This window comes from Buteo buteo, chromosome 9, assembly GCF_964188355.1.
Source record: "Buteo buteo chromosome 9, bButBut1.hap1.1, whole genome shotgun sequence".
NCBI lineage: Eukaryota > Metazoa > Chordata > Aves > Accipitriformes > Accipitridae > Buteo > Buteo buteo.
The window spans coordinates 30,615,600-30,641,390 of NC_134179.1; the positions used below are offsets into that span (position 1 = coordinate 30,615,600).

The 25,791-nt window shown below is 42.4% G+C and overlaps 1 protein-coding gene across 4 annotated transcripts in view; it reads right to left on the reverse strand.

The window, feature by feature from the left end:
• The window catches only part of TIAM2 (TIAM Rac1 associated GEF 2), a 175,320-nt gene that overhangs the window by 107,514 nt on the left and 42,015 nt on the right, over positions 1-25,791 (reverse strand). For 2 of the 4 annotated variants that reach the window (XM_075035948.1, XM_075035942.1), the window contains exon 3: positions 10,861-10,951. The exons of 1 other annotated variant lie outside the window; for it this stretch is intronic. The gene's annotated coding sequence lies outside the window, so the exon portion shown is untranslated. Of the gene's footprint in view, positions 1-10,860; positions 10,952-12,059; positions 12,176-25,791 lie in introns of all 4 variants that reach the window. One more of the 4 variants, XM_075035943.1, reaches the window with a different exon arrangement.

Here is a 25,791-nt window from a genome sequence, read left to right on the forward strand (position 1 = left end):
TTTGTCACAATAATATACAAGATCTTACAACATAAATATTTATAAAGCACAGATGTTATTTCACATTACATTACTACCATAGCTTGTTCCATTAACTGATCCAACAGACCAGCTAATTGCTTGTGCAAGATTGACTATTTGCTATCACCCATTCAAGACAGAAGCACACACAGTTGCCGGGGGCAGGTAGCTTTAGGGGGTTGTTTTCTAGCCAAACTTATTAAATGATTTTTCATTATAATACTGATCATTGGTTCATCAATTAAGTTAGAAAAATCTGCAGACATAAATAAACGTTACAGAACGATAAGTATGGCAAAGTTTCTAAGAAAATTGTGTTGAATCAGTGTTTGCTTCAATAGCACGCACCAAAAGGCATATAAAACAGATCTTGTTGCATAATGAATTTTAACTAAAGTAGTCCTGCATATGCATATGATTTTATAGGAAATTTCAAGACATGAATGTTTCCCCTGAAGTTGTAGATCCTAGGTTTATATGAGTATACAGCAAATCCTGCTTGACAATACCTCTAATCCTTCTGTTTGCAGAGAAGCACTTCAAAAATGCAAAATAAGGAATTAACACAACAGAAGGAATATTAAAGAAGTCAAATTTGGTGGGGCAGGGGGTTGTTTGCCCTTTTTTTTTTTTTTTTAAGTCTTGACTGTGGTTTCTCATTATAGTTGGCTGGCAAACCTACTAAAAGTGGTAAACGGCAATATTAGCAACTTATTACAATATCATTAAATTAACTAAACGGACTACAGAGGTATAAAAACTAGAAGAAGTCTGGCTAACATGTGTCGATTACACCCACACGCACTGCCTGAACAGAGGGATGCACAAATCCTCTAAGTGGCTGCAAAGCTATTTGCCTGAAGCAGAGCAAACAACGAGAACAAGTTCAACATCTGCCAGGCTGTCCAACTGCTCACAACCATTTTTCTGGTCAGAGGGGGCATTGTTTAAGTTGACAGGTTCCTAATGGTCTGAATTATTTAGCAATTCTCAAAAGACTCTTTCTACTCATTAGAGACAAAAATGCGAACCACCTCAGCCAGGGTTCCCTCGCTCCCCGGGAGCCAATCATGCTAATTGAGGAGAACATCACAATGTGTCCCATTTTAATCACATGAGTTAAGCAGGCAAGAAGCTTCTATTATCCCCACCATACAATGGAAGACGGAGGGCGCTGGCTTCCGCAAGGATACACACCACGGTATATCATCTCAACATTTTTTAAACACCTCACTTTAAGCAAAGATGACATATGTTGCTGATAAGCACTGCACCCACCAAATGAAGTACACAAGTACATTATATTAAAGAGAAATTTGAAACACGCCGTTTCAAGCCTGAATGCTAAGTGAGCAACAGTAAGCATCTTAACATATGGGAAGCTATGGGGAGGGAGAGGGAAAATAGCTATGTATTGATTTTTCTTCTCAACTGCCATATGAGAGATGAAAAGTATAAACAAACTAACATAGCAGCAGGACAGGTTACAAACAAATGACACTCAAAGAGCCAGATCATTCAAAGATACTCCCACTTATAGTATCTATAGAAACAAAGGGGAATGCTACTAGTTAGGAAGCGGAATAACAGCAGCTTTACTTATGACGGATTATTTCTCAGTCACTTAACAGTAATCAAACATGCTCTCCAGCAGTAATTATCTCATGTAATCCTAGCCTTTCCAAACACGGGAAAAAATGCAACAGTCTTACAATCAACAGGCCTGTCTTATTTTCTTCCCAGTGTCAGAAGCCCACTAAAATTTGGAATCCCTTCAAAACTGTAACACCTGAAAAGAGTTCCTTACATAAACTTTGTAAGGAACATTAATGTAGTAATTACGAATGTCTGCAATAGACCTCTATTACCAAAACACAAATCATGTGTGAGAAGAAAGAGACTGACAAATGCTTTCAAAGGCTATAGAGAAGACATGTAAATATTTAGTAGATTACCATGTGGTATACAACAGCTATAGGGAATTGCCAGTTTGATGGAAGGACAAATGGAAGGAGAAGACTTCAAAATTCATATTATTACTTCTGTTCCTAAGCAACCACAATGTGGATAAGAAATAGCAAAAATAAATTACCTTAATGCATGTAATAGGAGTTCAGGAAATTCCTTTCCCATTCTTTAAAAAGATGTTACAGAGATAAGCCTTTCAGTTAACATGAACAAAAAGTAAGCCACTAGTTTACATAGAAAATCTATACTTTATCATCTGTGTATAAACATCTCCAGAAGCAGGAGATTAAGTCAGCGAGCTAAATGGAAAGACATAAAATATTTTGCCAGCATGACATTGGGAATAAATAACTAAAAGCCCAAAAAAGCAAAGAGACAACAAGATGCCGGCCTATTCAGCCATAAAATTCATTTCCAATAACCACATTTCGGCATGCAGCTTAGATCATATGTAGCATTTTCCTGTCTGAGAGCATGCAAGATTGATTATTACGGGCTCAATTGTCCCATACACAGGCAAACAACATATAAGGAGTAATTAAATCAGCAAGATTCCCCCACTGAGCCTCCTACACATGCTTACACTCAGGCAAAGGAGAGGTGAGGTCCCTCCCAAGAAACAAAAGCAAAGGATTATGCGAGAAGCCTAAGACCATCTGCATAAAGTCATGTGGCCAAGGATTTCCTCTTCCCCTTGCTGTGTACAGGGCATCCTTTCCCACTTCCAGTCTGAGCCACATGGAGGGCAGCAGAGCTGGGCTTAATTCCCAGCTCAGGGACAAAAGGGAATCGGGGACCAGGGGTTTCCAAGGTCCCCTTTGCCCATACTTACTGCCTTCAAAGCTAAGCCACTTAAGGATGTAATCCCTAATACCCCAATCTGCAGAAGTTCATAATGTCTGGGTCGTGAAATTCTCCATACCCTGGTCCCAGCCCAGCCCCACTTGCATCCCCTCCAGCGTGCTGCACTCCCTCCGGAGCAGAGCCGGCCAGGCATGGTCACCCTGCTTCCGTCCATCTCCCAGGCACAGAGGCAAGGAGCTCTTGCCTGCAACCGTGAAGACTGCAGGAAAGACCCAAGCCTTTCCCCCCACATGTATCCCAGTTTCATGTGAATTAACAAGTGGAGAATTGGCATTTTTGTTTCCTATTTTTGCTCAACTAATTTGAGTTTCTTTCTCCTTGCCTGAGGTAGAAAGCTCAGATCAGGGAAGAAAAAAAAAAAAGAGTTCTTGACCTCAACAAGATATCTTGTTAAGGTACAGCAGCCTCAAGTACTCTTTCCTCTTTCCTGGCATCTGAGAAGGGAGTTACAATTAACATTCCTGTTGGTTCACTTTTTCCATGAGGCCCAGAGGGCAATTCTATAGCATTTTTCCATATATAATGAAATATTAACTCTATTTGCAGTAAAGGCAACTCACAAAGCAATGTTTGGATGCTCTTTGACTTCAGTATCCCAAAGCAATTTGCAAAAGCAGATCTATTTTTCTGAAGTGCTCTATGCTTTCTAAACAACGCTCAAGCCTGCATGAACAGTCTACTCTGAAACAGTGATTTCTGAGTCCTGCCTGCTCTCTCCCACCTTATCAAGCTGCCTTTCAGCTTCCTGAAATATTATTGCTGACATAATGGCATTACTAAGATAGAGCCCAATTCAAGCCAACTGCAGATAATAGAAAGGCTCCCACTGACTTCTGTGGGCTTTGGATCAGGCCAAAACCAGTGAAAGTACCAAGAAGATGAAGTCACACAGATCTGGTTTTCATTTCAGTATGATCCTTAAAAATATGCCGAACTTTAGGTATTGTATTCTTGAGTTTGTGCTGGGCTGGCAAGGTACACTGAGCCAACATATTAAAACATATGCCTTGTCTTGGCTTAAATTCAGATTATTACATCTTTATTTTTCCATAAATTTGAGATAATAAATTAAAAAAAAAAAAACAACTCAAGAAAACGTTACCTTTACATAAAGCAAACTGTCATCTTGTTTAACTGCGCTAAATACAGAAAAGGAACGCTCTGCTCACCCAACACACTCACCACATACCAAGTTTATCAACGCTGGCATTAGTTTTGCAATGTACAAGACAGTCTGCAACCTCTTCTCGCAGGCTCTATTTGTGAAATGCAAGATGACCTTCGGGCCATCCCCAGGAAATCCTTAACTCCTCTCTATTCATCAAAAATATTAGGCAGTCATTACCTTCCAGGTCCAATCAAACCTTGTTAAATATCCCCCAGTGATATATAAATTGGTCAACCTTCCAATGCAAGATTCATGTCTGGACCTAGATTTTGAACAATATTCAAAAACTAGGAATGTCTAGATCTCAAGGCTTCACTTAATTGTGTCTGGAATAAATCAAATCCACAATCTAGTTTGCATTTCAGCTCTACATTTTCAAAGTGGTTCCAGTGTAATATTTTAATTTGGACAAATCGCTACTTTTAGTAATTAGAGGTGCTTGAAACTTTTCAAAAATCATGTGTTTAATAAAATGCTTTTCTTGAAACATGAAATTTTGGAAAAAATGAAGTCCATGTAAAAATCTGCATCATGTTTTGGTGACTCACCATTTTTCAACAACAAACTACTAAGGTTGGTAACTGTGAAATTGATAAACGAACACATACACACACAGAAACGCATACAGAGCACCTCATTTTCAATGTGGTGGTCTGTATTTCCAAGGTTAAAATAAACTGTCAGTGCTCAACATCCTTGACAAGCAGCAAGTCTTCTCTAGTGGGGACACCTGTTAGGCCCACCAGCATCTGAAGAACTGAGTGAAACTACACCAATAGTGTGGCAACAGTACATTGCTTTTAATAAACCAGATTAATCCCAGTTATATAGTTTGTAGCTGTTACAGCAACCAAGCTAACACCTCAAGATGAACCAAAGTGAAAACTCAGCAGTGACACTTGCAGACACGGCAAACATTTTTGAGTTTGTTCCTTGTTACTTTGTCAAGGTACACAGAAATAAACAATTTAAGCTATGAGCAATCCCATTACTAGTAAATGAGAACGGCCAACTAACCAAGGGTCATGCCTCATAGTGAAAAAGTGTTTCCTGATGTTCAGAGGGAACCTCCTGTTTTCAGTTTGAGCCCATTGCCTCTGGTTCTGTCACTGGGCACCACTGACAAAAGCCTGGCTCCATCTTTTTTGTACCCTCCCTTCAGGTATTTTTACACGTTGATGAGATCCTCCCCGAGACTTCTCCAGGCTGAACAGCCCCAGCTCTTTCAGCTTTTCGTCACAGTAGAGGTGCTCCAGTCCCTTATCTGTGTGGCCCTTCATCAGACTCTCTCCGGTACATCTATCTCTTTTTTGTACTGGGGACCCCAAAAGTGGACACAGTACTCCAGGTGTGGCCTCACCAGAGTTTAGGGACAGAAAAGCAGGACAACTGTTTGGTGTGTTTTGGGGTTGGGTTTTTTTTGTTTGTTTTGCTACTATTGCTTAAGAAAACTGTTACTGCAGCAGAGGTAGGATTCGGAAGTGCTGACAGAAACATGCAAGAGAAGGAAGATGACCAGAAATTTGTCAAAGCTCTACACCTACAGCTGCCAGAGTTCTGGGACATTTAGTCAAGAGCAGGAACAGAAACTCATCTTCATACTTTCTGGCAGCAGAAGCTGAGAAGCTCTTAAGCCAAATGCTTATCACCATTTGCTAGCCACAGGCTGATGGGAAAATGGAGGTGCTGGCCAGCCCCTCGGCAGGAGTCTTGACTAGAGCTTTCTGGCCAACAGCCGTGCTGCCAAGCTCCCTGAAAGGCCAAAGCCCCTCTGCCGTGGCATGGAGAGAAGCCCAGCACCATTACAAACTGAAGCTAGTAAACGTGGCTTACTGGCTCACCGATATTTGGTGCCCTTTTTCATGCCTGCTTTCTACAGGTTTCTGTGGTGGACACTTGGTCGTTATAGATGGTGAAAGAAAGCAGTTGCTCTGTTTGCATGTAGCACATTATTTGGCAATAACAGGCAAAAAGTCTTTCTCTCCTTGACTCCTAAATACAAGAAGTTATGAATAAACAAATGGATGCACCTGCATTTCCTAAAGACAGGATTACAAATCAAACTTCATTCCTCTGAAGAAAATCCAGCTTCCTTCAAAGTAGTCTCTTACAGAAGACTCTCTTATTCTGCAAGTGCAGGCTGAGAATCAAATTTGACCCATCACAGTACATCGCACTTTCCTCCTGCTTTGTACCAGCATAAATGAATGCACAAGGCAGAAGGTTCTTGAGAGATGTTCCCTTTTTAAATCACTTTTTGTTCAAGAACAGAGTGAAAACAGCAGATCCAGTCTTGCCTTCTGTCATTTATCCTTATTGTTTGAGAAAATAAGAAACAGTTATAACAAGCTTGTCTCAAGTATGATCGGCAAGGAGAGCACTCTTTTCAAAATATTGGAAGCTGGGTTAAATAAATACCTGAGTTGAGAGCATAGACTCAAAGGATGGCATTTCTGACAAGCGTACAACACAGACTAAGAAAACAATATCTGTTGTTAATCTGGGAAACAGAATTTCTGGTGATCCCCAAAGTACAATTTGCTAACCTGGAAATACAATTTCCCTGGAGAAAAGCGTTGTGCAGCTCTTCTGCTATGCACAAATTTATGTTTAGAACTATTGATTTCTCCTTTCTTTCTGTATTATTGCATTTCTTATACTACACCAAGCTTTATGTAGGTATTCCTAGGAAGCCCATAAACGGCAACCTTCTTCCTGTGCTTGGCTTGCACTGCTCAGCCATTGTACTGCTTTTTCCTCTCTCCTCCCTGGGGACTAGAAGCACCAGCTCCTTTCACTTTCCCTTATAATGCAAGTCTTGCTCAGTATTATTCTTTCTGTTTTCTATTGTTAGTTTGTACTCTATGAGGTGATGTAGCCATTTAGGATCCAAATGAGGTGACAGATGAAACAGTAACTTTATCCTGCAGGCTCCAGGTCAATAGCAGAACTGGGGGCTAAGATAGCAAAAAGGCAAACCCCCTTCTCAGCAAAACTAAGTGCAAAACCTCATGGATTCATGTTTGGCTGTCTCTAAACCATGAGGCCATATGTAAGTTGTTTGTTTGGGGTTTTTTTTAAATGGATGCTAGGATTTTCTTTAAAATAAAAAAAAAAACCATTACACTTTTGTGGTACTTTAACACAATTTGGTTGGTAACACATACAAGTCCGTCTGCATGACAGACGAAGACCACCATAATGATGCCTGACCAACATCTTTACATCAGGAATAACTCCAATGAAATCATTGCAATTATTCTGAAAGAAAGAAAGAAATGCTGGAGCAAAGGACAACCAGGCTGCTTCACTGTGTTTAATTCATCTATTTCATATAGTTTAATCTGTTTCTCTGCTTCCTCTGTATCATTAGCTGCAGCCTGAATCTGTGAGCACCCTGGAACGTAGGGGAACTGAAAAACCTGTGTTTCAAAAGCATGTGGAAGATTTGCGTGACTTATGTAAGTCTGTTAGGGAACAGTAGGTGGCGGGGCGGGGGGGGGGGGGGGGGAATCTATTTCCTTCTAAAAAAAAAAATGATCACACCAGATTTTTCTGAAGACAATGAAGGCTATGTGAAATGATGGACTTTAAGGTCTCTTTTTTTTTTTTTCTAGAGCATTCACTTTTCAAGCTGTGTCTGTCCATTTAGAAAACACAGTGTAAAGCTGACAAATAGGAAAAAATAACCAAAACATTTCACTTACAGAATATTAATCCAGCAGGAACTTCATGAACTGAACAAATTGAAACTGTGGCAACTCGCCCCTCGCCCCAAAAAACCTCACAACAGATGACAGAAGTATCAAAATTGTCTCATTTTCCCACTAAAAATGCCTGAAACCAGATGGGGTTTTCCCCAAAGACATATGGTCTGGGCTTCTACTTATATTGAAGTAAAATTCAGATCTGATCATTTTAATCCACCATAGCTAATCCTATTTGCCTAACCAAGAGTTAAAATAACTAGCACAGCTCTCCTTCCTCTGCTGGTTCAATGGGTGGCATCTACTGTGCTTTTCCCTACTTTAAGCATTCAAGATAAGTAGTTCTCAAAAGCCACAAGTCATTACTCTGTACAGTATATAACATACATATTCTTCCTTCTTCAGCTTTTGGGAGGGAAGTTCTCCATTTTGCTTTCTCATCTGAAGCTGTGCCTTAAGAGACCATGTCCATGGGTTTGGGGTTTTGATTGTGGATTTGGGGTTTTTTTGGTTTGATTTTGGGTTTTTGGGGGTTGTTCGTTTTTGGTTGGGGGTTTTTTTTGTGGGTTTTTTTGGGTTTTTTTCGCAAAAGCCACATCTGTGGAAGTTTTAGTTACACCACCAGCAGACAGAAGAGGAAACCTGCACCTACAGTAACACAGGTCATTAATCAGTCCATAAAACTGTTGTCAAGAGCTGGACTAAGTTCACAGACTGCTCCGTGTTCATAAAGTTTTCACTGAACATCTGTAGAGTGTGTGGGGGACTCTAGAGCACTTGAGACAATTGATTTTGCCAAGACTAGATTTAAAAAAAAAAAAAACACCACCAAAATACTGGTATTCAGACCATGTATTTTAGCATGCCTCCTTTTAAAAAACATCTTCTACCTGGCAAATTTTAATCTTTTTCCTCAACTCTGTCCTCAAATACTCATCACTGTCTTACTTGCTCCTTTTCTTCCACAATAAATTCCTCTTTGGCCAACATCGCACGGCTTCCAAGTATCATTTAGTTGTCTCCATACTTAACATCATTTGCTCTTTTGTTAAGGAGCTGGAGGCCAGGATGTCTCCAGTGCCTATGGATAGGTGTACAGGAATATTATGGGTCTGCTGATTTCTAGCTTTTCCCTCCACCAGCAGCAGCCCACCCGGCTGGCGTAGAAAGGGCTAGGAAGGAGGGCAGCAGGGCTGCACTTCCATGGGTCTTTTGAATTAACTTTTGTTAGTTCAGTTAAATAACTGCATATTTTGATAAACCTTCTGTGTTCTCCTCTTGTTGCCACCATATTTAAGATGCTCTGGTCAACAAACTGAAATAAATATATTGCTTATCCATTTTAAATATAAATTTCAAAAAATAGAACTTGACACAACAGATTAACAAGCCATGAAAATGTCACGTGTAAATGTACACATGAAAGTGCCAAATTAAGAATTTGCTAAAATTAGGTACAGTCATGCAAATGTTTAAATAAGAATGATTTGGTATAATGTGACTTACTGATATGCAAAAACGTAAGCACGATGACAGCTTCTCAGCCTCAAAACAAAATTTTTTGTGGTAAATAACCAAGGAGAACCAAGCTAGCTCTAGGAAGACAACTAGTACCCAGTACAAAATAAATTTAACACACTCACTACTACCATACATAAGTGACCCTTAGCACGGCAGCACAAGTCACTCCAAACCCTCCCACGCTGATGAAGCCCCATTTCCACACATGTACAGGATTTGAAAACAGCAAAAGCCTGCAGTCAGAGACACCAGACGCTGGTCTGGTTTTCTCCTATCCCAAATCAGTTCACATTTAAAACTCTGGTTTACCACCAGGGACATGAGTTGATTCGCTCTGCCCTCCCTTCCCACTTCCCTCCCCAGGCCACACATGAAGGTAATGCGATTGCATAATAAGAATCAGACAAAATGCCATTTACTGCTTCATGCTTGTACAATAGCTGCACTAGGTCAGGGGCCTCTTCACACAGGCACTGCATGAGAAGGCAACCCCAAAACCCTCTTTTTCCAAGGCTGTTCCCCTCAGACAGCAGTTAGATGCAATAGCACTTAACTTTGAGGCATCTTACACCCACCTGAAAAGAAGACTAACACTTATTGTTGTCATTTTTCCAGAACAGAATTTTGAGAAGAGGAGGAAAGGTCACGCACAACCCCCCAAGGGCAGGGTACAGTCTCTTTACACCCATTCATACAGCCAGGGAAGTAATGAATTTGTGGCACTGCTACTTGCAGTTTAACTGGGCATGAGTCACTTTCTAGATGAAAACAAACATTTTCAGTATGCAGCTAACTACTCAACTACAGATGAGCTACCTCAACAGCAGAGAAAAGAACAGTCAAGGGCTCCATCTTGATACCCTAGGCACCAATTTCACTTACAGTGAAGCATGTACACCAGCATTTACATGGCAGTGATCCTGCCGGAGCCTAAGGAAATAAAAATATTGTTACTCCAAGTAAAAATTAACCAAAATTGCTGAACATAATAGCTGACCTTCATCCATGTACAGCTTTTGGAGCAAAACATTTGAGCCACAAGGACTGCAAACAGACTGTAAGCAAGGCCACGCTGTGGCCGGGCTCTACGTTTGCTGGGAAGACAAGCACATCTAGCCCGAAACATCAAACCAGCAGATGGAGGAGACTTAAGAAATTCAAGGTCATCAAGGGAAACGCTTTTGTCCTGGCCCTGAGATAAATCAAGACAGTGCTGTCTCAGTAAAACGATAGTTGAAAAGAGGACTGGGATGTTAAGGAAAAGCAGAAGATCAATCCTACTGCCTCCCGCTGCTGGATTCCAGCTGCTTGCTGAAGGGGAGGACTTTATATATTCACTGTAAAGGAACAATGCTTCCTCAAAGAAATGCTTAGTTCTTTAGGTCACTCTGTTTCCTAATGTAAACAACCCAAATAGCAAACCAGCACCAAAAGGCATGCCAGTATTTTACACAGGAAATGTTACCGAGATCAACTGCTGACTTTCATTTTAAAGAAATAGCTTAAGGACTGATATCTGTTTGTTGGTCTGGCCTCTTGGGTCCTTGAATCCACTCGATTATGTCCAAAGAAAAGTCTTTTAAGGACACTTTAAAATATACTGGCACATACTTCATGACGGAAAGTTATTCTTTTGCTCTTCATTCCTCTGACTGACAATCCCAGGAAGCTGCAACTCTTGAGATCTCTTGATCAGCTTCTCCTGTAATCACAGTCAAACAGCAAGGTCAAAAAGGAAACAGTAGCTATAAAACAATTTTTAACACAACTTTTAATTATTTTTTTCTTTAAGAGTTACATTGTACAGAAGACTAGACAAAATGTGCACCATTTCTCTCAAAAGGGAAGCATTTATCCACTTAGATTTCAAAGTCTGTTCTTTCTTTTTTGCTTTAATGCTTTTTTTCCTTCCAGAGAGCAAGGAGAAGAGACCAAAAAAAAAACCAACAAAAAAAAAAAAAGAAAAAGAAATATAAGTGATATATTGTCATCCCAGCCAGCTTCCTGTCCTGGTTTGCATCAACAGTGTCATGAAATGAAGAATGACATAATATGCAATAGTTCCCCCAGCTTTGAAAAACATATGTTAGGGTGGCGCATACACTCCAGAATACTGCAGCCAGAGTACACAACTGGAACACTCAGGTTTCCACTTGTGAAAAACCTCAGAAAAGCATTTTAAGCACAAGTTTAACTTTTAGCATATCTTTATCCTACCAAGCTCCTGTATCCCGAACTAGTTAAGGCTTAACTGATGTCTACTCCCTTTAAAAAGCGCTTTGTTTTTGATTAATTTTCTTTCACATTCCTAAAGGTGAAATCCCAGCTAGACCAAAATTAGCATGAGGTCGCTTCCTGCAGAGCTAGGATTTCACTCCCAGCTATGAGTTTTCTTCAGATTAGCTTGGGACAAACTGTCCCCCCACAGTCACGAGAGTGTTAGATAAATGGTACCAAACTCGTGCCCTCACCGCGCACCTTTGCCTGCTGTCCCTGCGAAAGGGTTGGGCTCTGCAGGGCTGGCAAAGGCAGCAGGAAGTCCAAGGAACATTAGCTAAAGCCTGGAAATGCACAAATGAATGACAAGCAAGTTTTGGGCCCACTTTCCTTGTGAGGTCCCCCCCCTTTTTTTTTCCCATAATAAAAAATCATGAGGGAAGTTACATGCAAGTCCTTCAAGAGAAGAGCGCACAGACTCCCAATATGAGCTGCTCCCTCTTCCTCACCATCCCCAAGCAACATCCCAAGAACTTAGGGACCCAAGCTTTGCAGAAACCAGTATAAATCAACAAATTTCACTTTTGACAAACCTTTTTTTAATACTTTTTAACTATTCCAACTAGCTGGTACTGCAGCAGCCAGCACACGTGGGTTGTTCTTTTGTTTTCATCAGTGGCAATCTTGATGTGTTTTTCCTTACTGATGTCTGAGGAGGCATAGGAGACAGCAAAGGTGGTCAGATTATCACTTAGCAGTCCTGAACTGCAGAATCCCTTATTTTGATATGGTTACAATTATTTGACATGCTATTTCCTGCATTATGCAGCCATTAACTGGAACTTGGAGGAACTGCAAACTGGGCAGGAACCAGGGAGAAGGGAGATGATAAGGGTCCTCCGGATGATGTCTTTTGCATGGCTGTAAAAGTATCATGAAGCTCAGTGCACATGCACTGTATGGGGAGGGGGTGATGGAGACGAGGCGATAGCTTTAAGTCCCTCTCCATCCTGCCCAATAAATCTGTGTCTGACAGATCCCCACAGGCCTGTATATCACTTTCTCTTTCTGTAATTAGGAGACCAGCTGCAATTCCTTGGCCAGAGCCCAGCCGAGCTTCCCATGCTCCTTCTACAAGCTTCTCCAACAGATAGCAGTAAGAAGCAAAGAAACTTAACCCAAAATATAGCATGTGACAAACTCTTCCACTTGTGACCTCTGTACCAGGCAACCTGTGAATCTACATCAGACTGACATTCTGCATAAGGTCATGACAAGAAAAAAAAAAATGGATCTGGACAGTCTATGAGCTTTGTTTCCCATCCAGCCTTTCCCTTTTTCCCGTCTCTCCACACAACATCTACCATTTCTGCTCAATTTGAATGAACAAGCACAGATCCCAAGATAAGTATATGCCATCTATAGCAGGGTAGTTCCTTGTTTAATTCAAATGAAGATGCAGCTTGTTAAATATTTACTGGAGGGAAGCATATTTCCCTAGAAAATATTTTTACTGAGCCTAAGAACTTAATCTCAGAAGCAGGGAGAGGCCAGTGTCAGAACTCACTTCCACGCTGTATATCCAAGATAATTAAATATACGTTCCTGCAATGCTTCCCCTTGCTCTTTCCTCCAAGAAAAAAGTTATTCTTTCATGAATTTGCTGGTATTTTGAAACTTGCCACTGGAAGCAGCAATTGCTTCCAAGAAGCTGGAAATGAAGAGTAAATCTAAACAGTGCATGCCAGTCTGCCACCAGTGAGCTTAGGAACAGAGAAATTTTAACTGCTGTCCTGTGTATCTTCCACCTGCTGCTCCTTGTATTTCCCCCGAAACACTCCATTTAAAATAAAAAATAAAAATTAAAAAAAAAAAAAAGGAAAAAAAAAAACCAGAGATCAAAATGACTCCCCAGCAGGCATTGAATTTCTGTGCTATATGGGCACCTGAGGTGCACATTTGATTAAAGCCTGTGAACTCAAGTTACCCTCAAAGCTTGGCACCTTTTGAATTTTCTTCTTTCAGAGAAAAGGTAAGGAATAAGTGCCTAGGGACTGCTACAGCACTGTCTGGAAACCCACCCAGCCTGACCACTGTCACTTCCAGTGCTGCTCTGCTGTAATAGCACAGGAACCAAGACTTAACCATCCAAGCCCATGTTCTTTGGAAAACGACAGTGGGGATGCTCCTAAATCCATTTCAAAGCTTATTTCACAGTTAGTCTGTACAGTTTCCATGAGAAGCAGCATATTTCATCAGCAGCCTAACTCTGAAAATACCAGACAGTGCTGAAGTAGCTTCTTATCAGCACAGTGAGCTGGCAGTGCAAACACGAACAGCTGAAATCCTCACACCCTCCTGCTCTCACCCCAAGTCCCACATCCCATTTCCTCACTCCGTCTTCAGTCACATCCCCAATGTGTTCACCAGGGACCAGCACTCAATATTAAATCCAGGGCCTCTTCAGACCTAACCAGGTAACAATGGGTCATATTTTAAAACAGAAGACCATTGAGAAGAGAAGAAAGGACAGTGGAAGAAAAAAATGCATGTGATAAACGTTGATTCACCTTAGCCTTTCAAGGTAGCGATCAGACAGCATGTTAGTTTTGTACAGGATACAATGGGGGGATCATGCTCCACACTCCTACAGACTGGCTTGATGCTCTGCTGTTACAGTGATGTCTCAGTAGCCAGAATTAGTTAAAGAAAAAAAATAAAAGAAAGGACTGCTGGGAATCACAAGCCTCTCAAGACAGTAAGGAACACATTAGGCTGCTACCAAATCAAATGCACTTAAGAACAGTCCATGCCATGATGCCCTGTTCTCTCCTATAACAAGATATGGCAGATCACAGGTTTGCTATAGACAGAAAATATTGGTAAAGGGTCTTTCCAGGCTTCTTGACAGATGCTTTAACCTCTCCCCAAAGCATGGCAGGATGGTGAAATCACGTTGCTGCGTTCCCCTGGTAGACGCACGCTCCGGGCTGGAGGGTGGGAGTGAGTGGGGGCTCAGGCAGGCTGCACCCTGTGGCTCCTGGACCCCTCGAGCACCTGGATGTGGAATGGCTGTGTGGCAAAACCCGTGCCGGCCAGAGCCATCTTGGATGGTATAATGATATTGCCAAGAGGGAAGGCCACAACGGCGGACCAGCAGCAGGGTTGGCTGCCTGGCAGGGGCATGCCCATGGGGGAGCGGAGGGTAAGAGGCAGACGGCCAGCGACACAGGGCTACCCAGCGCCCCACAGTTAACGTCCTGTCACCACCACCCCACGTGCGCTGGGGGTCCGTCAGCGTGACTGTGCAAAGATGCCAAACCTTAATTCATTACACAGCTCTAGCCCTCTAAAGGCACGGGCAGGGCAGAAAACATGAAAAAGAGCAGGCCCCTGGGGTGAGATTAGGCTTCACCTATGCCTTAGGGCATCCTGGGCCCATCCAAAATGGCCCTAAAGAAGTTCGCTGAGGACTTAGGTAATCAATTTGGTTCGCTGCTCAGTGTCCTTTGCCCCCGGTTATTCATCACTGCCCTGCCTAATTCACCATAAAGGAATTCCTGAGGAACTGCCCTGCCGTCAGGAAGGCTCTGTTTACTCAAAAGAAAGACCAAAAAGCACCAATAATTGAATGATTTCACTTGGCACAGACCACTTAATTTAAGCAGATTTCTTTAGCAGAGCAACAGCTTGGAGGCAGGGGGAGAACAATTAAGATCAAGAATAATAAAGTTTTTTTTAATTAGCCACCAGAAAACAGGCTCTGAAGCTAGCAGAAACCGTGCGCCCTAAGTGCCATGCTTTGCTGTGGAGCCATCAGTGCTCCTGCAGAAAGCACATGCTGCAGCAAAAGGAACCGCCGCCAGTTCGATAGTGCCGGTCCCCTTTGGCTTTACACTTTATACCATGTTTCTGGAGTGCTGGGGGCAACTGGAAGAGAAACTAGTCCTGTTCATGTCTTTTGATTAAACTTATGCTATTTTCCCTTCTTTTCCAATTTTAAGACGGGGCCCTTCCTGTCACAAAATGTCTGAAATATATTGGCTGATACTGGCAGAATACAAATTATTATTAAAACAACACATGCATTGGAACTCATATTGTCTTTTTAATGTATTACAGTGGTATAATGATATTTCCCTTCCTCAACGTTTTCAACCCCATTTTATCCCCACTGCAAACCACCACTCCACATCAAAAATACCAGCTGCTATAAGGCAAACTGTTTATGCTTGCAAATGGTATCAGGACTCAATATTTGCAGAGCTGTGCTAGAAGATGTTAAATAGAGCTTTCATGGCTCTATTCGGGTAGTTTCTGTTTAACCTCTTTATTCCCCCCTCAGAAGTTCAGAAAAGGAGAGTGATGGGCCAAAGCTGTAGCAAAGCCTCAGAAAGAAAGGTGCACATTTGAAGTATTTCAACTCTAACCCAGTGATTACAGTACAAACCTAGCATTTTATTTCCCAAAACATAATGCAGGACAGTATGAGAGTAAAACTAAATAAGAGGACATTTGATAGAAAGCCAGGGAAAAACTGGAAGCGTAGCCCACAAGTTTTGCAGCATAATGATCTCTCTCTGATAATACCTTCCTCTTTCTTGCAAAGTCACATTAAAACATAGGTTGCATAGACACAAATAGATAGTCCTCCACCACAGCCACTTGGCTTTATTATATCACCGAGTTTAGCATTTGTCACTAGCCACATCTCTAAAAAAGCATCACTGTAGGAGTCCTTTTCAAGAAATCCTCCCGCAACATGTTGTTCCTGGCCTGTACCATGTACTTAATGTCAGAGATGCAAAATAATATTTTCCAAATTATTTGTATGAAAGCTTCACACTCTATCAATTAAAGCAGGAAATGGGATGTTAAAGAAAAAGCCCACACTCAGATTTTCCATAAAACCTTTGCTATTAATACACCCAGATTCACTCTATGCTGTGTTTATGATTAGAAGCCTTTGCAGAAACATCAGCTGGTTAATAATCATCTACATCTGTCACAATATCCCATTTATGCCTCAGCCTACATCCTTCCATTGTTTTATTAGCTACCTTCAATAAATGATTGTCAGAACTCTATCCTCTTCGTTTGCAGGAATAACATGAGGATGAAAGAGAAGAAAATAAAAACCAAAAAGGTGACACTGATTTGTACAATTGGGATGGCAAATAAAGAAGATTTTTAAAGATCTCATGGGTTGCTCCACCAGTAAAACAGAGTGTTTAACTAGATTTTACAGCCCAGCCCACCTCCTGAGTTTTTAAGGGGCTGACCTGACCAGCCCCAGGTGGTTTGCCCTTTCTCAGGGTTCATCCTGGGAGCGAAGCCCTGCGACCCCTGTGGCGGAGGGCACCAGTGCTTCACCTGGGGACCCACCAGCACTGCTGGCTGCTGCCCTGGCAGCTGGCAGGGGCCCAAAGCAGCAGATCTTTGCAGGACCCCTAATCAAACCTTCATCCTGGGGATATTTATATATAATTCACAATGATACGGCTACCTAGCCTGCAACAGCGACCAAGCCCAGAAACCTCTGCAGATGTTTGTCAGGTAAACACACAGCTTGGTTCAGTACTTTTGTGACCGGTGTCACCAAAACCCCTGTTCTGCTGAATTCTTAGATCGAAAAAAAAAAGCTAGAGATCTCAATTTTTCCACAAATTGAAATAAATTGGTGGGACAAAAATGCAGTCTGTGACTTTGACAAGAAAAAAGGGAGAGAAAAGGTCAACATACATTTTGCAGGCAACAGAGACCTAGGACCACATTTATAGCCAGGACAGTTTCCAGATTGATGTGCCCCACTGCAATCCTCATTTTGTTATTTTAAATGATGCACACTACCGATTTCCTACCAGAGGTAACACATCTTCCTCTGGTCACCCAGGAGCCTGGGGGCTGTCCTGGTGGGCTGAGGAAAGCCCAGGAAGCCTGAAGGGGAGCATGCAGGCACAAATCTACAGGGCCTTCACTTTGAAGCCCTGTCACAGTCTTTGCAAGGACAAAAACCCCTCATGCCTACCCTGCAGCGACCCCTGCTCCCCTCCCTGCCTCGGGAAGGAAGGGTTTGCTTCCCCTCCCGCTGATGCCCTCGGGAAGGAAGCAACTGGGGCACTCTGCTCTAAGGCGGTTTGGACTGACAAGTAACGTTACCCATCACAAAATGCTATAAGAGAACAACTAGTGCTACGGAAAGTTAATGAATAGTGATGATAACGGAGGTAACATTACCAGTGTCAGCTGTCCTCCTTTAAACAGCCAGATTGCAGAGTTAGCCAGAGGCAAAACACGTTTCCAGCTGCCAGGTGAGAAGCAGAGCAAAGAAGGTTCTTAAATACATACAACGGGTGTCTCAGGGCAATCCACGACCTCCTGGAAACTTGCTGCTGAAATTACTCAACTGATCTACTAAAAAGTCATTAAGAATGAGCAAATGTTGCTGAAAGCAGCATTTCAAGCTGCTCGTCAGGCTAGCTTTTGATGATGCCTGCTGCATATTAAGGCATTCGATGCACCCAAAAGCACTAAAAGGAAATAAAACAATAACAACGTGCAGAGTATTATCTGAGCCTTCATTTGTGAGCAAGATAAACACTGTTTCCACTCAAACAGCCTCATGTTTTGTTTTGCCATTGAAAAAGGCAGGCTCTACTTCAGTTAATTTTCCCAAGTGCTTTAACTAATCAAGTCTTAAACACAAACATTTGACCAAGAGAGAAAGCATGAAAACAAAACAGCATTGTTTTGCATGGTGTGGAGCAAGAGAAGTATCTGTGAAGTGCAAATAACACACACAAGAAAACAGCATGTTCTGTGCTAGGGGGGTGGAAATTGCCATTTTCCTTGGCTGGTAGGCGACCCAGGGCGCCCAGCCTAGCCTCATACCGAGCAGTGAAGGTGTTGGCATTTTCTAATCGAAGGGTATTATGAACAGATAGCTCAGCATGACTCAGAGTTTTGCCCCATAAGTCGCAGTAGAAGAACACGCTGCCCGAAGCTGACTTTTGTCAGCTTTTGTCTGCGCTATAGGTGCACAGACAGGGCAACAGTACATTGCTCCTTGCCTACAAATAAAAGCACTCACTAAAACAAAAACCTTTGCTGACGTACTTGAAGAAGGACCAAGGAGTAGCCAGAGGAGACCGAATAAGGGAAGAGAAGAATACGACAGTCTGACCCCAGGGACCCAGCTGGGAACGGCAGAAGCAGACAGTCGGCTGTACCTCAAGACCTTGGCGGCACCGAGCCTGCTGCCCGCGCCTGCAGGGACCACACGGTCGCTGTCCCCCTTTCATGAGTTGTTTGCTTCTGGCCACATGCGAGCCATGACGGCACCATCACAAGCTATGCCAGTAAGAATAAAACCATACTTCCCCTCCCCCTTAATTAAGTGCATACAAATGTTCAATTCCAATTTTCATCAAAACTTAAGATGTCTCTAAAACAAATATGTTTCACGTCATTCCCCATCCCTCTTCCTCTCTGTTTCTCCGTAGTTTAACTCTGAGCAGCCTTGCAGCAGGAGGAGCGTGGTTTCCAATGTACAGGAGCTAGCCCAGGCCAGTCCCGGGCACAGACAACTACATAAGCAAGCCACATGCAGGCAGCAACCTCAGCGCCAAGGCCAGCCACCACCTGAACACCAAGTACGGCCGCAGCCACGTTTATACGAAGACCCGAACCCAAGAGCTGGCTTTCAGAAAGGAAAGCAGAAGCTGTTGCGGCGGTATAGACCTCCCTAGGCTGGGCCTAAAAGCAACAAGACCACAGCAGCAGATGTCCAATTCCTGACTGCGGCAAAACAGAGAAGTCTGCAAGATCGCTCCGTGGCCAGGACTGCTCCTCTGCACCCTGCTTCCCCCCCCCCAGCACTCCTGCACCCCGGGGGTGATGCAGCAGCCCACCTTGGCCTCCCTCCAAGCTGCACAAAAATGCCCTGGAAACAAGCTAGTCTGTGAAAAACAAGAGCTGGAGACTCACTGCCCTTACCAACCAAATCTTGTGCCTCTGAGCACCATAACCACATCATTTAATCCTTCTCTAGGATCTTATGAGGTAAGGAGAGAGGCAGGTATGTCCTACAACAGTTAAAGCTATTGCTTTGATCAGTATTTCACAGAGGAAAACTATAAAACAACAGCATTTATTCAGTCTCATGATGTCCCTATCAAAGTTTCAAAATAATTCAGAAGAAACATACAGTTCCTGCAGGCCTGCTCAAGTACACAGCCACAACAGGCAGTGGCAACTGCCTTCCAACACAACCACTTCTGTTCAAGCAAATGAGAAAATATCAGACCTTAGGTGTCCTACAACTACCTAAATTCTGGTTTTAGATTAATTTCACTTTAATAAGCCGTGATTTGAGAAACCAGTTACAAAAGTGGAAAACATACATGAAACAATAAAGACTTGCTCAAAAGACTACCTACGCAGGAAGCAGCTCCCAGCTTCAAATACCAGATTCAATACCACTGGTTTGCACCTTCCATTACATTTAGCTTCTCCAACTGCAAATTGAAAAGAATATTAATCTATCTGTGAGGGGTTTTTAAGACTGTTTGATTAACAAGCAGGTCTAACAAGGCCAGCCACATAACTGGACAAGACCATTTCTTTGTAAATACCGCAGGTAACCCCGTCTCTAGGAGCAGTATTAGCTCAATAGATGTAACATTCTGCAAATCAAAGATACTTCATATTATAATTCACACTGTGTTCACACTCATATTCTAATTCATCATAAATATCTCTAACTACCATTGTTCACGCAGCCTATCAAGAGACTTCTCAACAGAAGTGTGATTCACAACTTCGCAGGAATGCTGGTAGAAGGGTTTTGCTATCACTGAATCCTGATAATTTTATTACTACTGAGAATAACTTGCAGGAAGGCAGCGTGTAGTAATACTAGATGAGTATTCTGCATGTGAAAAAGGGAGAGATTTCCTCTTCTGAATCCACTCCAAACATACGAACCTCCTGGATCAGTTTCTAATCATCAGGTTCTCACCACTTTGTGCAGGTTTACGTTTGCTGCTAACATGTCAACAAGCTGCTGTGAAAACAACTTGCTGGAAAATTCCACCTTGGAAATTTTCAAATTTTTCTTACATAAAGAAAAAAAAATTTGAAAAAATGCTGTGTTAACCAAAGGTTTTGATTAAACTCTACTGGTTAAGCCCTGTAAGAAGCACAGAATGACAGATCACAAAGCAAAAATATCATAAGAAAATTAAAGCCTTTTTTTTTAAAAAAAAAAAAAAAAAGCAGTATGTCTCAGAACAAACATTTGTGTGCCATCCCTGTGTCAGACAAATGCTCTGCAGCCCTTCACACACCAGAACAACAGCTCCCAAAGTGATGGTAACGGCACCATCCAAGAATCCCAGCAACATTAATACTGTGGCATTTCCTGAAACCACTACAAGCCATAAACAACCATGGAGAAGTCAGCCTGAAATGCCATTTTGACTCCATCTGTGCAGCAACTGAACGGTGCACGAGAGACGGTATTTGCTCCTACTCAGAGACAGCACGCAGCTCTGCCACGCAGCCCAAACCTTGCCAAAGTGCCGCCCAGACACCCACTGAACGGCTCTTCTGCACGGGGCATCTCCAGCAACGAGGGAACAGGGAGTAGGATTCATCTCCTCTGATCTTGGCTAACTTGGTAAATTAACCAGTGATCCAAGCTCCTGCTACAGTTAGTGGAATGACCCAGGCATTTCAGAGACTAATTCATCCCCTTTTAAATAAGTGCCAGAGATAGCTGGGCGCTCGTACTAGCTGTTCTCTCCTGAGTAACCTTGCAGCCAGAACATATGCATGCCTCCTCTCTTGCTACAAAAAATACAAGATACAAGCTACTCTACAAGGTTGTTTCAGGTTTTTTTTCCCCCAATAACATACTCATCGACACTTTCAACTGCTACTTTTCCTGGAAATAGCCTTTCCTATTTTGTGACAAGTTGCACATCTTGCAGTAATTGAAAAAAGGAGAGCACCAGATAAGGGTATCCTGTCTGCTTTGAAATAACTCTACTTCCTTTTCCAAGAAGATAAGAAACATCTGCACATAGGGGCATTACTGCATGAAAACTACCTCTCTTCAAGGAAGAGCCTAATTGAAAATTCAAATAATTTCTAGAGCTAGAAGAATCTTCATGGGCATAGCCTAGTGTAGCAATTCAGGTATGTTACAACCTAAGCAACGAGGGGGTGCCATCGAGCTGTCCAAATTACATGCAAGCTTTGTCTCATTCAGAGACTAATCTCATAGCTGCCTTTTTGCTCACCAAGTCATTATAAAACATAAACTACACTGTGTATTGAATTTTATTTCCTGTGCTTCCCAGATTCTTTTCCTAGCTATTCTTCTCCACCCCCTCCTCTTCCCATCTTCCCTTACTCGCACATCAGCACTGCCAATTTCATCCACTGAACAACTATTCTCCATCCCCACTCTCCCTCCTGCAGAAGTTCCCCTTCTTCAACACACGGCTGCTCCCTCTGGCCCCTGCCAGCCACCCTACCCACCCCTCCTCTCCATTTTGCACTCTGACCACAGCCTGAGAACAAGTCTCCAAAACCCAACCAGTTATCCACTCGAGGTGACATGGCAGGTCGGGTCGTGCCCGCTTGGTTCACCTTGAGCGGCTTTCCACTGTGAGTGCTGGTTTGAAGCCAGCTGCCCAGGAATGAGGCAGCGAGGGGGGCCAAGCTCCCAGTGGAGGAGAGCTCCTCTGCTGCATGGCCCCATTCATCACAAGCGCCTGGCTCTCCCCACACACTTATCTCACTGCATCACTTGTCTTTGGCAACCTGGCCTTTAGGATATGGGTAACGCTTTCTGCTACAGCTGCATGCTACAAATCTCTCGTACGAGGAGAGCTGTCTGAGCTGATGCCTGCAAGACAGCCAGATGGCCGTGCTGTCAGCCTGCGAGTTTATGTGGGCTTCTCCCACTCACATCCTTGGACTCCAAGTTCCTCTGCCCACTCCGACTAGCAGGAGCATCAACTTCTGTTATATTTCTTTACTCCGTCTGTACCATGGCATCAAAACTAGCTTTGAATAATCTTTGAACAGCTACATTTTCTTCCACTATAACAGCTTATTAAAGAAAACAAAACGAAGCAGTGAATATGAATTATTTATTACGCAGGGAGAGGACTGATGCTCTGAAATCAGACAATAAATCAAGATTAGTTTTCTCCTGCAACACAAAGTTATTTGTAGCTAGCTGCCTCCCTCCTTCCCTCTGGAAAGCCTCCCAGGCTAAATACACTGTGACACCCAAGTTGCTGGTTTTTTGTTGCTCTGAAAATAGAGAGGACAGGTGCAAATGGGTCCTAGCCACCAGCTGAGAGAAGCAGAAGGACTCTACAGGTGATGCAAACCATCATGCAACTGCGACATATAGGTGAGCAGAGTGAGGTGCTGCCTGCTCAGCCCCTGCCCCTCACACCAGACCTTTCCCCAACCACTTCAAAGACTTGAACCTGGGAGAAGGCCACCATCAGGCCCTTTAAGGGCATTAAGAATGGCTCACCCAAAAGACAACTCTTCATGTATTTTGGCACCCCGCCTTCCAGGAAGGGTTATCTTCCCACCAGTTCAGCCCCTCCAGTGGGTGCCAGTGTTGGGGGTGGGACCCCAGGAGGGACCTCCTTTCCTGCAGCTGCTCCTAGGGCTCCCAGCCACTATCTGGTGACCCAGGCAGACCCTGGCACCAGCTGCCAACTGGACCCCACCCCACCTCACCACTGCTCCCTGACACGCCGGATACCATGCAGCCCGTCTCCAAATGCTCCATTATCTCACCGAAAACGTCTCAATGCATTTTCATGTCGGAACTCTAAAGTAGCACAAGGTCCAAGAGCCCAGCTCTCCTTCTCAAAGGTGCAAGGAGGAAGATTTGATTTGTAGAAGTTGGGTATGGAAACGCTAGCCCCATCATCCAATTAAACAAATAAACACTTCCTAACATTTTGTAATTATATCCATCTACCATCTCCTTTTCTTTAGCCAGCAATATCCCAATAGTGTATTTGCACATTATGTTGCTGAATTTAGGCGATAAACTCCTCCGAACATGTGGCACATTCTTGATCTTTACCAGCAAAACAGCAGCTCCATCCTGTACCTTGCATGCTGGTGCAATCAAGAACCAAAATGAAGTCTGCATTTTTTCCATTTGGCTGAAAAGCACGCCCCACAAATCACAGAATAAAACATCACAATGACAACAGGCAAGAAAAAAAAAGTTACGAGCTTTGAGAGTAGCTCAAACAGTTTCCTTAAATAAATGGAAGTTAGCTTACATTTCTTCTCTTCATGCAAATCATCATTTTGTGTTGTTGGTTTTGGTTTTTTTTTCTTTTAGTATATCTTTTCTTTTTAAGGTGTGCATGAAAGTAGTAGGAATTACACTACAACTAAAAAGACATAGGCACAAAACAGTATGAGTCAGCAATTTTTTAAACACAAAGAAAATATTCTTTGATTTATTCAGATTATTAAAGATAATAATTCTTTCATCAATATTGTTGGAACTTTTAGAGAACTACTTTGTTCACTTATTTAACAGAAAGACATAGGCAATTTGAAAAAAAGGGAAGGACAAACCTCTTTTCTAAAGAGAACAAAAAAGCAGAAAATTCTTTCAGTATTTAAAAGGCTGTTATAAAGAGATTTGGGATCAGCTGTTGGCCAGCCTCATCAAGAATAGATGAGAAATAAATTAGCTTGATTTTCAGTGAGGAAACATTTGTACAGACATCAAGGAAAGCTTTCTAAGTATAAGGACATCTAAGACCACACTACTTTAGGAAGGTTACATACAGAGACAAATTAGCAAAAAAAGGCAATGTGGGAGGGAAATGACATATTATCCCTTACAATGGTGCTAAGGGCCTCCAGTAACTGACTGTGCCAAAACAAAACAAAAAATGGTTGTTGCAAGTGTCAGCAGGTTGGATCCATTTTTACAGGAAATAGGAAAAAGCAATCATTTCCAAATAAATAATGCACAGCTTACAACTAATGGCTTTGAAACTTTTTAATACTGTATTTGCTTTAAAATAGCCTTTTCAAATTTATACTACATTTTGGAAAAAATCAGCGTATAAATTTTCCATAGACTCTTTGCAGAAGTGTTTGGAAATAAAGCATCCACTAGCTGACAGTACAGTTCTGCATTTATTTTATTTTTTCTAATGAAAACTGATGTTCATGACAAAGTCAGTTTTCTGTATGACATACAGAACATTTTGTTACTTTTTAGCCCAAAACTAAGCTACCACTTCATAGTGTAAACACTTGCTCTTTTCTTTCCACAGTCTAGACAGAAGCAGTGACTCTGAAACTCAGGTTTCCAAATCCTTTCAGTTATAAAACCTTGGTTTTAAAATTTCACATTTTAACTAATGGCATGGTTCTGACCAGGACTGTTAACGACCCTAACTGTTTGTTGCAAGAGCCAACACTCAGCAATACAATCAGATTGCCAGCTCTGTCCCAGTAGGGCAAATCTTCCTCGGAGTTGCCAAGGGCAAGGGGAGAAAGAAAAAAAAAAAAACAGCAGTGGATGAATGCTGACCCAGATCTTATTGATGGTAAAATCCCCACAGTGTTCAGTGATGCCAAGACTTTGTCTAGGGAAATTATTACAATTTTCCGCTATCATAACTAGTTAAAAAATTAGGCTGTTTACTGCTGCATGCCACCTGCTACTGCCTGGCAAAGCATGTTCAAACAATTACACAGGGTGTATTATCATAATGAACAGGGCTTTACATTTACAAATCCAGAAGTGCTGTGCTGAAGTGGTATCATTATCCCCAGTCAAGGGCAGGGGGAAAGAGGGGGAAAGACAGGGAGAAGAGAGATGGGCACATGGACAAGAGGGCTTCTCTGGGCAGAATGGTGGCCAAAGGATGGATGGGGCTCAGCTACCCCAAGCTCTATTGCTGCATCTTTTCCTATAGGTTGCACACTTAATTCAGCAGGAAAGGATTGCTCATTGTGCCTTGTCTGTCAAAACACATGCAGAAAAGCAGCAGCTGGTAAAGCACCATATATTGCTTATTTCATCACATGCTGCAAGAACCTGGAAGGGGACATGGTAGGTCAGGCTCACAGGTCCACTTAGGAGAACCAATCTCCAGCATTGACCAGCAGCAGCCGAGGCAAAGCCAGGTTTGGAGGGAATCAAAGAAATACAGTAATTATGAAGCAGTCTATCAAGGATTGGGGCCTATTTTCTTTTTTAAAAAACAAAAATATGTGAACTAATGTTTCTTTAGAAAGAAAAAA